The following is a 9124-nucleotide window of genomic DNA, read 5'->3' as shown; positions in this document are numbered from 1 at the left end:
AAAACAGGCAAAAGAGCAACAAGCACTTCACAGATAGGATAGCTACATGATTTGGGAAAATGTGAGCCAGCATTAGTCATCAAGGAAATGCCTATCAAATCCTCACACCCACCAGAACAAGTAAAATGAAAAACACAAGACAACACCAGGTGTTGACAAGATATGGAGTATCAAGATATGTGGTGGTCTGGAGATGTACCCCAGAAAAAGCACAGTTCTTAAACTTAATCCACTTCTGTGGGCGTGGACCCATTGTAAGTAGGACCTTTTGTTGAGGGCACTTCAGTGAAGGTGTGGGCCACTGCAGGATGGGCCTTAATCCTATTACTTGGTAAGCAGAGAGAAATTCAGAGAAAGAGAAAAAGCCACAGAGGGAGCAGCCAGAAGTGGGATGTTAGTGGAACCCAGAAGAGGAGGGAGGGGCCAGGAGAGGCTACCATGGGCCAGCCAAGAACCAAGGGTCACCCGCAGCCAGTCCCACACAGACTCGGAAGAAAGCATCGCCTTATGGAGCCCTGATCTGAACCTTTTTCGTAACCTCAAAACTGAGCCATTAAATTTCCATTTTTTAAGCCAACCCATTTTAAGTATTTGTTTAAGCAGCCAAGGAAACTAAAACAATAGGAAGGCAAATTTGACTTTGCAAAACTCTGGCAGTATCTACTAAAGCTGAACTCCTAGGTATAAACACAATGCAAAAATGTGTATGTAAGTATACCAAAAAGTATGTACAGACATGTTCATATTTGCACTAATAATACTGGAAACGACCCAAACATCCATGGGCAATGAAATGAGAAACATAAATGCAGCACATTCACTCAGTAGTACACACTATACAACAATAAGAATGTAAATCAGACTACTTGCAAAATCATGGATGCATCTCACAAGCAATGTTGAATTAAAGAAGGCAGACACCAAAGAACACACCGTGTGCCAATCCATTCAGAAAAAGTTCAGAAACCATCGACTGTGATCTGTCGTGATGGAAAGGGCAGTGCCCTTGGGGGCGAGGACTCTGGAAGGCAGCGTCAGGCTTCTGGAGCAGGAGTCTCTTGGTCTTGTTGCTGGTTACATGTGTGTCCACTATAGTCATGACTTCAGCAGTTTTTGGTGTATATTTTGCATTTCAATAAAAAGTTCACTAAAATCAAAACAAAAACAGTGTAGATATATATGTATTAGATAAGAAAAGGTTACAAAGCACTGTATGTGGAATGACCCCATGCTTTTTTTTATAAACAGAAATAGGATATACACTAACATTCGTTTATTTAAGAATATTTATTGGGCACCTGTTATGGGCTGGTAGACAATCTATGCAGAACTACCCCATGTGGACGACCATCGCATGCACTCCCTTCTCCAGCTCTCCTGCCAAGTCAAGCCCACACACCCCAGGACCGCTTTATGCAATCTCATGTTCCATGTTGGGGAGATGAACGACTCTCACAGGAGCAGACAGCAGTGGATGTGTGTGTCCTAGGGACTCAGGGTGGAACTTCTCTGGCTCGGGAACACCACGCCACTGGCGTGCTTATGGTGGGTGCCGTGCACAGCACTGGGGGAACACCTGGAAAGCACAGGCTATTTCTACGAGAAAAGACACTAGCCTGTGGGAATGCTGGGCGGCAAGGAGCCTGAGCCGTGAGCTTGCGGGTAATATCGGGCTGCGGTGGAGGTGCTCAGACTTGGAAGTGCAAACATCAGCTCCAAGGTGAGTCTTCCCTGGCGTGCCATCCCCTCCAAATATGCAGCTGACTCTCAAACACACCACGAAACGTCATCTCCAGATTAGAAAGATTTTTTCTCCAACCTGAAAAAGGCAGAAGTAAACAAATCTAATAATTTCAACTTGACTAACATTCAGTATTTTATAATAAGTTAATATTGGACAAGAAAATGGTATTCTGGTCCAGAATATTTTTTAAAAGACATTTAAACTTTTAACATTAAGCAAAGCACAATACAGGCTTTAAAAATTAAAGGAAAAATATTTGATTCTTTTTTCTTCCTCTCGTCTGAAGAAGAGAATTTCACTGTTCACTAGTCTCTGAGAAATGAAACCAGAGAAGTCTCCTGCAGCATCATAGAAACTGAAAAGGCACCCAGTCACCCCACTGTCACCCTACTGTCACTCCCCACCACCGTATGTGAAGCCACGTGTTCAATGACCCACTGCCCCAGAGCTGAAGAATGTATTTCCTGTCACATATCAAGACAAACTACATGTGTAACGACACGAGTATCATGTAATGGATGAGCACAGGCTGAGCTCCTCCCTCATGCCACCTCTGGGTGCTCCTGGAGAGGGCTCGTCTACACTGGCTCTGGGCTTCCTGCTCTCCTGGAGAGGGCTCGTCTACACTGGGGCTGAGCCTCTGCTCCCGCTCACTGGCTGTGTCTCCTTAAGGAAATACTTTCTGGCCTGAACCTCCGTTTGCTGTTCTGAACAGTGGATGCCCCCCTTCCTGCTGAGAGGGCTAAATACAAAGGCGGCAGGTCCAGCTGGGGGGGGTCCTGCCCCAGGTCTGGCCCACCTCCTGGGGAGCAGCATCCATTGCACATGATGGAAACCAACAGCCGAGGCTGGCGTCTCTTACTCTTTGAGATGTGGGGTCTTGTCTGGACGTGACGGCCCAGCTCAGTGTGACCGACATGTGTCTTCTCCACATGGGATTTCTCTGCAGCACGACCGAGCCTGTGACCACGTCCCCCGTGTGGACCGTAACGGGGTCGTCCATCATAAACAGAGTCTGCTTCCAGTGCGTCGTGCTGCAAGACATGGGGGTTGGGGTCAGAAGACAGCCTGCCTCTGTCCAGAGGGTCTGCAGTCTCCTCCCTGGTGCCCCAGCCACTGTCCACTGACCACCACGTTTGAGGGGATTGAAAAGGCGGAGATGAGAAACCAGTGTGAATGAAGGACCATTTCCACAGGAGCTCCTGGGTTTAGAATCTTAAACACGCTGCACCCAAGCCAGCCTGCACACAAGGAAGCTAATCTCTGGCAGTCAGATGAAGACATACTCTTTCCTTTAAAAAGAATTTGGGGGAGCAGAGGTGGCTCAAGCAGTTGGTGCCTGCCTCCCACATGGGAGGTCCCAGGTTCGGTTCCCAGTGCCTCCTAAAGAAGATGAGCAGACACAAGTGACCAATGAGCAGGAAGCAGATGTAAACCAAGTGGGTGGGCACCCAGATGGCAGGTCCCGGGTTCAGTTCCTGGTGCCTCCTAAAGAAGAGCAGACAATACGCAGACAGGTGAGGGAGCCATTTTGGGGGTGGAGTGGGGGAAGTTAGTAAAGAAATTTTGTCCCTTGAAACATCTGCCTTCCAAAGAGTCTAGCAAACTCTAAAATTCTGTTTTTGTGCTTGACAATCAGGAATTACAGCAGTTTAGGAGAGTTGGAGCGAAGATGAAACATGCACCTGCGCAGCCCCAAGCATGACAGCTAATGCCACATGTCAGCGTGGTGGGTTATGGTGTCCAGCTGCTGGGGCCAGCAAGCTCTGGCCTGATGGTTACTGTGAGGGTATTTCATAGATGGATTTACACACCTGCATCTACAGTCAACAAAGGAGACTGCTGTCAGCGCTGAGGGGAGTCTCCTCATCCAATCAGGTGGAGGCCTTAAGCTAGAACTGAGGGTTTCAGAAGTCAGAGAGAAGAGTTTCTATCTGTACTTAAGCTAGCCAGTTTCTTCTGGGGAGTTCAACTTCACCTTCCTCTGAATTTCCAACAATGCAGCTAAATCTCAATTTATTAGAAACCCTAACACACCACACGTGCTCATCAAAAGGAGCCAAGGGGCACCCACGGGGGAAGCGGAAACCTCGCAGCCCACAGAGCCCGACTGCACCTGGGGCCTGGGCAGCCCAGCAAGCCCCCTGCACCTGCCCAGCGACCCACCATCACCCAGGCACCTACTTCTTCATTACAGGGATTTCCCTGGCCTGGAGAAATCCCTAAGCTCACACCTTTTGCCACACTTCCTGGCATGTTAACAGTGAAGGCAAACGTGTATCACGTTACACTCATCAGAGCTGTGCTTGCACAGCAGCCCAGACACAGACCACACTTACAGGTGGAATGGCCCGGTACTCAACACCAGCTGCGGCTTGTCTTCTTCCAGATTCTGGAATCTTACACTAAACCAGGCAGTAAATCCATGCAGAGTACCAGCTTTTTGATATCGAAGCACAATTCGCCTTTCATTGTCTGTGTTCAAATAAACGAATAAGAAAATAAACACCCATCTCATAAGCATGTGAAATGCCCAAGTCTAGTAAGTGTCCACTTGGTAAGATGCTTCTTCTGTATCAGTGTGTCCCTCGCTCACTGAACATTATACAAAACATACCACATCCTACTCTGAACTAAATAGCTGTGCTATTTCAGTAATTATGAAACACTGCAACATGCTAGTTAGCTGAGCACATGGAAATCCTACAAAATTTCCTCCTAAGGCAAGTACACAGGGGCAGGAGTGGGTGGGAAATGGGATTCCTCTGGAGTGACTGACGAGTTTAGGTAAGGGCTGGTGGTGATGGTCACACAACATTGTGAATGTAATTAACACCACTGAACCGTATACTTGAAAATGGTAAATAATTGTTAGGCTGTTTATACGCTACAACAGAAAAACCCACAGAAATGTACAACACAAAGCGTGTACCCTAATGTGAACCATGAACTGTCGTTAGTACAATAGTAATGTTGTTTCATCAGTTTTAACAAAGGTGCCACACTAAGGCAAATGTTAATGGTGGGGAAAACTGTAGAGGTCTGTAGGAACTCTGGACTCTGCAAAATTTTTCTGTAAACCTACAACTGCTCTAATAAAAAAAATCAAACCTTACATTGTAAATTCAAACACTGCAGATAATCAGAGAAGTTTTCAAGCATTTTAGGCCTTGTTTGCCTAACTCGATGTCTCCAAATATGTACAGAATACTTTCTATGCTCGGTACTTTGCATTAGGTAGAAAACAAGAGCTCCAGACTGGACCTCCACGAATCCAAAATTAACTGAAACCTAAAAAGTTCAGCTCACAGAAGAGAGCAGGAGTGGACTGGCTGCATTAACCAGCTGTTCCTGGATCTGAGTAAACACCTCTGTCAGGGACGGACACTGCCCCCTGCCCCCCCAGTGCCCAGGTAAAGGGGGCTTCCTCTTGGACTCACAGCAGCGCCACCTTGTGGAAAAGGAAAGTAACTGAAAGAATTTTTAGAAAGAATTTGGTAGTACCTGTTTAGGATGCTCGGAGGGGATGGTCTGATGTGGGACGGGCTCCTGGGGAATGTCTGAATGCTCATTTTGCCAGACTGGGTTGTACCATTGGGTAGAGACCCAAGTAGTGAGAGTGGGGGTGGACCCACATCCTGGGGAGGACTAATGCCATCAAATAGAGGGAACTGTATCTCTCGAGAGAAAGGGTGGCTCCCAGGGCATTAGGGCAGTTGAGCAAGTCAGGCCCTAAACACTGTTGCAAGTATCTCTGGACGTGGCTCCTCAGGAAATGGAGGTTGGCTGTCACTGCGGGCCCCAAGGAGAGGGGAAAATGGATGTTGAATGGATGGAACCAAGGTAAATGTGGGGTAAGAGAGGAGTTTCGCGAGAGTACACAAGGATGGATATAAAACATGTAATATTACACCAAAAACATATAGGGGATGAAAGACTAATAATGTAAACCATAATGTAAAACATAGGATAAGTAAAAATTTAGAAAACTGTATATCCTAAAGTATGGACCACAATGTAAGCACAGATGTCACCTTGTTTGAAAGCTATTGTCTCAGAGTCTGTACATCAGTTTAATATGATATGAATAAGTTACAAGAATATCGCTGTGGAAGGGAAAAGGTTTTATGGTAGATGTGTGGGAGTACTGTATATTGTATATATGAATTACTGTGATCTAGTGCTCTTGTGAAGAGAAGCTCAATAATTAGGAAAAAAGAAAAGAAAAAGATAGGATGTAGAATTTTTCCAAATCAATACGTATTCTATATCTAACCTTTAAACCCATTGCTATATTCCATTTTACTACTAAGGGATCCTGACATTATATTGGGCTTCACTTTTCAGGAAGCTTTGGATCACAGAGTGGTTCAACAATGGCAGCAGAGGAATACTGATATAGGATGCTATTGACAGAGCTATACAGGGCATATGTCCAGGGTGCATGGTAATGTTTGGATATACTCATAGTGGCAACAATTAAAAACTACAGCTGGGGGGTACTGGGTTCCTGGCCGGGGGTGCTCTGTCATGGTCCCTAGGGGAGCAGCGGCAGTCCCCCAGGTGCAACGGTAAGGACCAGGAAGGAATGAGGGTCCAACAGTGAGCCCATGATACTAATGACTATGCTTGTGAGCCTATATGCCTGCAATAAAAACAAGGCCTAGAGCAGCACTGTGCCTAGGAGTTTCCTCCTGACAGCCTTCATGTTACTCAAATGTGGCCAGTCTCAAAGCCAAACTCAGCATGTAAATGCAATGCCTTCCCCCCAGCGTGGGACATGACACCCGGGGATGAGCCTCCCTGGCACCGAGGGATCACTACCAAGTACCAACTGATGATGCAACTAGAAAATGACCTTGAATTAAAGGTTCAACATGGACCGGCAGAATATCCCTGTCTACATATAATAACAGGAGTTAAAAATGCTGTTTGACCTAAATTAAGGGGGAAATGGAAAGGACAAATGAGTTTATATGGCTATGAGTCTCTAAAAAAGAGTCTGGTGGATGTCAGAAGAATTGCCCTTATGCACACATGAGCAGAGTCTCAGAGACAGATAAAGTAGATACAACCCCAGGTATTGGTTCTTTTGAGGGCTAAAGAGACCCACATGTTCTAGGGTCATGGCAGATGGAGTTCACTGCCATGTCAGTTGGCCCTTCTTTGGAGCTGGTGTTTCTGCGTGATGGAGCTGGACACAGATGGGATCTCTTTTCACAAGGCTTTCATGCTACTTTACTGGAAGTGTAGTTGGTGCTGGGATTTAAGATATAGCTAGGGGATTTGAATCTCTGGACTGACAATATGATAGCCAGGCCCTGAGCCTCAACAGACTTCAACTCCTACACTTTGATTTACTGGACTTACCCCACTCAGCTAACATGGAGTTGAAGAATGTCAACCACCACACCATGGAGCCTAGAGTGCCTACAACTGAAAGCAGGAGGATTGCATCCAGTATCCATGTGGAATCTGAGCCTCCTCTTGATATAGATGTGCAATGGACACAACCAATCCAAGGTCCACAGAGAAAAGGTGGCATTGGTGTGGGAAAAGTGGCCATGGTGGCTGATGGGTATGGGGAATGGGAGGAAGAGATGAGATGTGGAGGCATTTTTGGGACTTGGAGTTGTCCTGGGTGGTGCTTCAGGGACAATTACTGGACATTGTAAATCCTCCCAGGGCCCACTGGATGGAACGTGGGAGAGTATGGGCTATGATGTGGACCATTGACCATGAGGTGCAGAGATGCCCAGAGACATACTTACCAAATGCAATGGATGTGTCATGATGATGGGAGTGTTGCTGGGGGGGGGAGTGGTGGGGTGGGGGGGTTGAATGGGACCTCATATTTTTTTAATGTAATATTTTTACAAAATGAATAAAATAAAATTTAAAAAAAAGAAAAGACTTGAAAATTTATTTCAAATTCCATGATGAAACTGAAGATAACTAATTTGAATCTGAAGATGCTGAGAATATTAAACTTACAGTCCGAAAATAATTGAGGATGCTGAAATGAGTATCTATAAAGAAAATGTAAAAAATATATAAAAACAGAAAATCAGAATAAACTATAACAGAAAAATGACTGAAAAAAAAATCAATGCTAAGAAGTTTCTATATTCATATATATAATGGTAAATCACACATGCCCCAACATTCCCCTGTAGGTACCACTCTCAGGTTTATAGGCTTTGCTTACTTAAGAAAAACAAAACAAAACAGAAACAGTTCACCTTTTTCTCACCTCTAGATCAGAGATTTGCACAGTTCTCAAGTCCAGCTGTAATATAGTACATGGTTCAGAGAGGCAGTCTTCTGGTTTCAAAATGTGATTATACTTGGGCTTTGAAAAAAACTCCTTAATTGCTAAAGATCTGGGAAGAGGTCACAATCATTACAACGAGCATCTTAGGCTCTGAAACGTAAATACTTAGCGTGTTTTTTTCTTCCAAGTAAGCAGGAAGCCTGATTCCCTGAACAGCAGGACTGTGGGGCTGGGGGCTGTGAGGGGCCCCTCCCTCCCTCACTGCTGGAGGACTGAGCCTGTCGAGGAACTGGGCCACCCCCTTTCCTGTCGTATTTGCGAGGATCTCCACACAGACGTATAACCTCCGAGAAACGGGGATGCCGTGCAGTTTCTTTAGTTTCACAACTGTTTCCTATTTCAAATGATCTTCCATGGCTCTTCTCTTCACAGCTAACAGAAAGGATATTCCTGTTCTAGGTTACGCTACAATAAATCAAAAGAGCTGAAGCTGCCCATTGGAGACTGAATCTTTTGAAATATCTGTGCTGTGGCTACATAAATTAATCCCAGAAACAGACAGCCGAGACTCACAGCCCTCGGCGCTCCCATTTTGTTTACTGTACCACATGCTTACCAGAAAGTAATTCATTATTTACCACAGGAACATTTCCAAAAGGAAGCATACTGATAACTTAAAATAGCAAATAAAAGCAAACATTTTACTAAAGCTTCCATTATACACAGGTATTTTTTTTTCCTTTCTGAGTGATTTATTTTATTTTTTTATTGACTTTGTAATAATATTACATTAAAAATATATATATATGAGGTCCCATTCAACCCCACCACCCCCACCCCACCTCTCCCCCCCCCTCCCAGCAACACTCATTCCCATCATCATGACACATCCATTGCATTTGGCAAGTACATCTTTGGGCACCTCTGCACCTCATGGTCAATGGTCCACATCATGGCCCATACTCTCCCCCATTCCATCCAGTGGGCCCTGTGAGGATTTACAATGTCCGGTGATTGCCCCTGAAGCACCATCCAGGGCAGCTCCATGTCCCAAAGACGCCTTCACCTCTCATCTCTTCCTGCCTTTCCCCATACCCATCAGCCAT

The 9124-nt window shown here is 45.3% G+C and overlaps 1 pseudogene; it reads right to left on the bottom strand.

Annotated features, from left to right (window-relative positions):
* Window positions 1–981: 981 nt before the first annotated feature.
* The window catches only part of LOC131278778 (protein arginine N-methyltransferase 2-like), a 77940-nt pseudogene continuing 69797 nt past the window's right edge, over window positions 982–9124 (bottom strand).

The sequence above is a fragment of the Dasypus novemcinctus genome, chromosome 6 (assembly GCF_030445035.2).
Source record: "Dasypus novemcinctus isolate mDasNov1 chromosome 6, mDasNov1.1.hap2, whole genome shotgun sequence".
Taxonomy (NCBI): Eukaryota; Metazoa; Chordata; class Mammalia; order Cingulata; family Dasypodidae; genus Dasypus; species Dasypus novemcinctus.
This window is presented reverse-complemented; position numbering and strand designations above follow the sequence as displayed.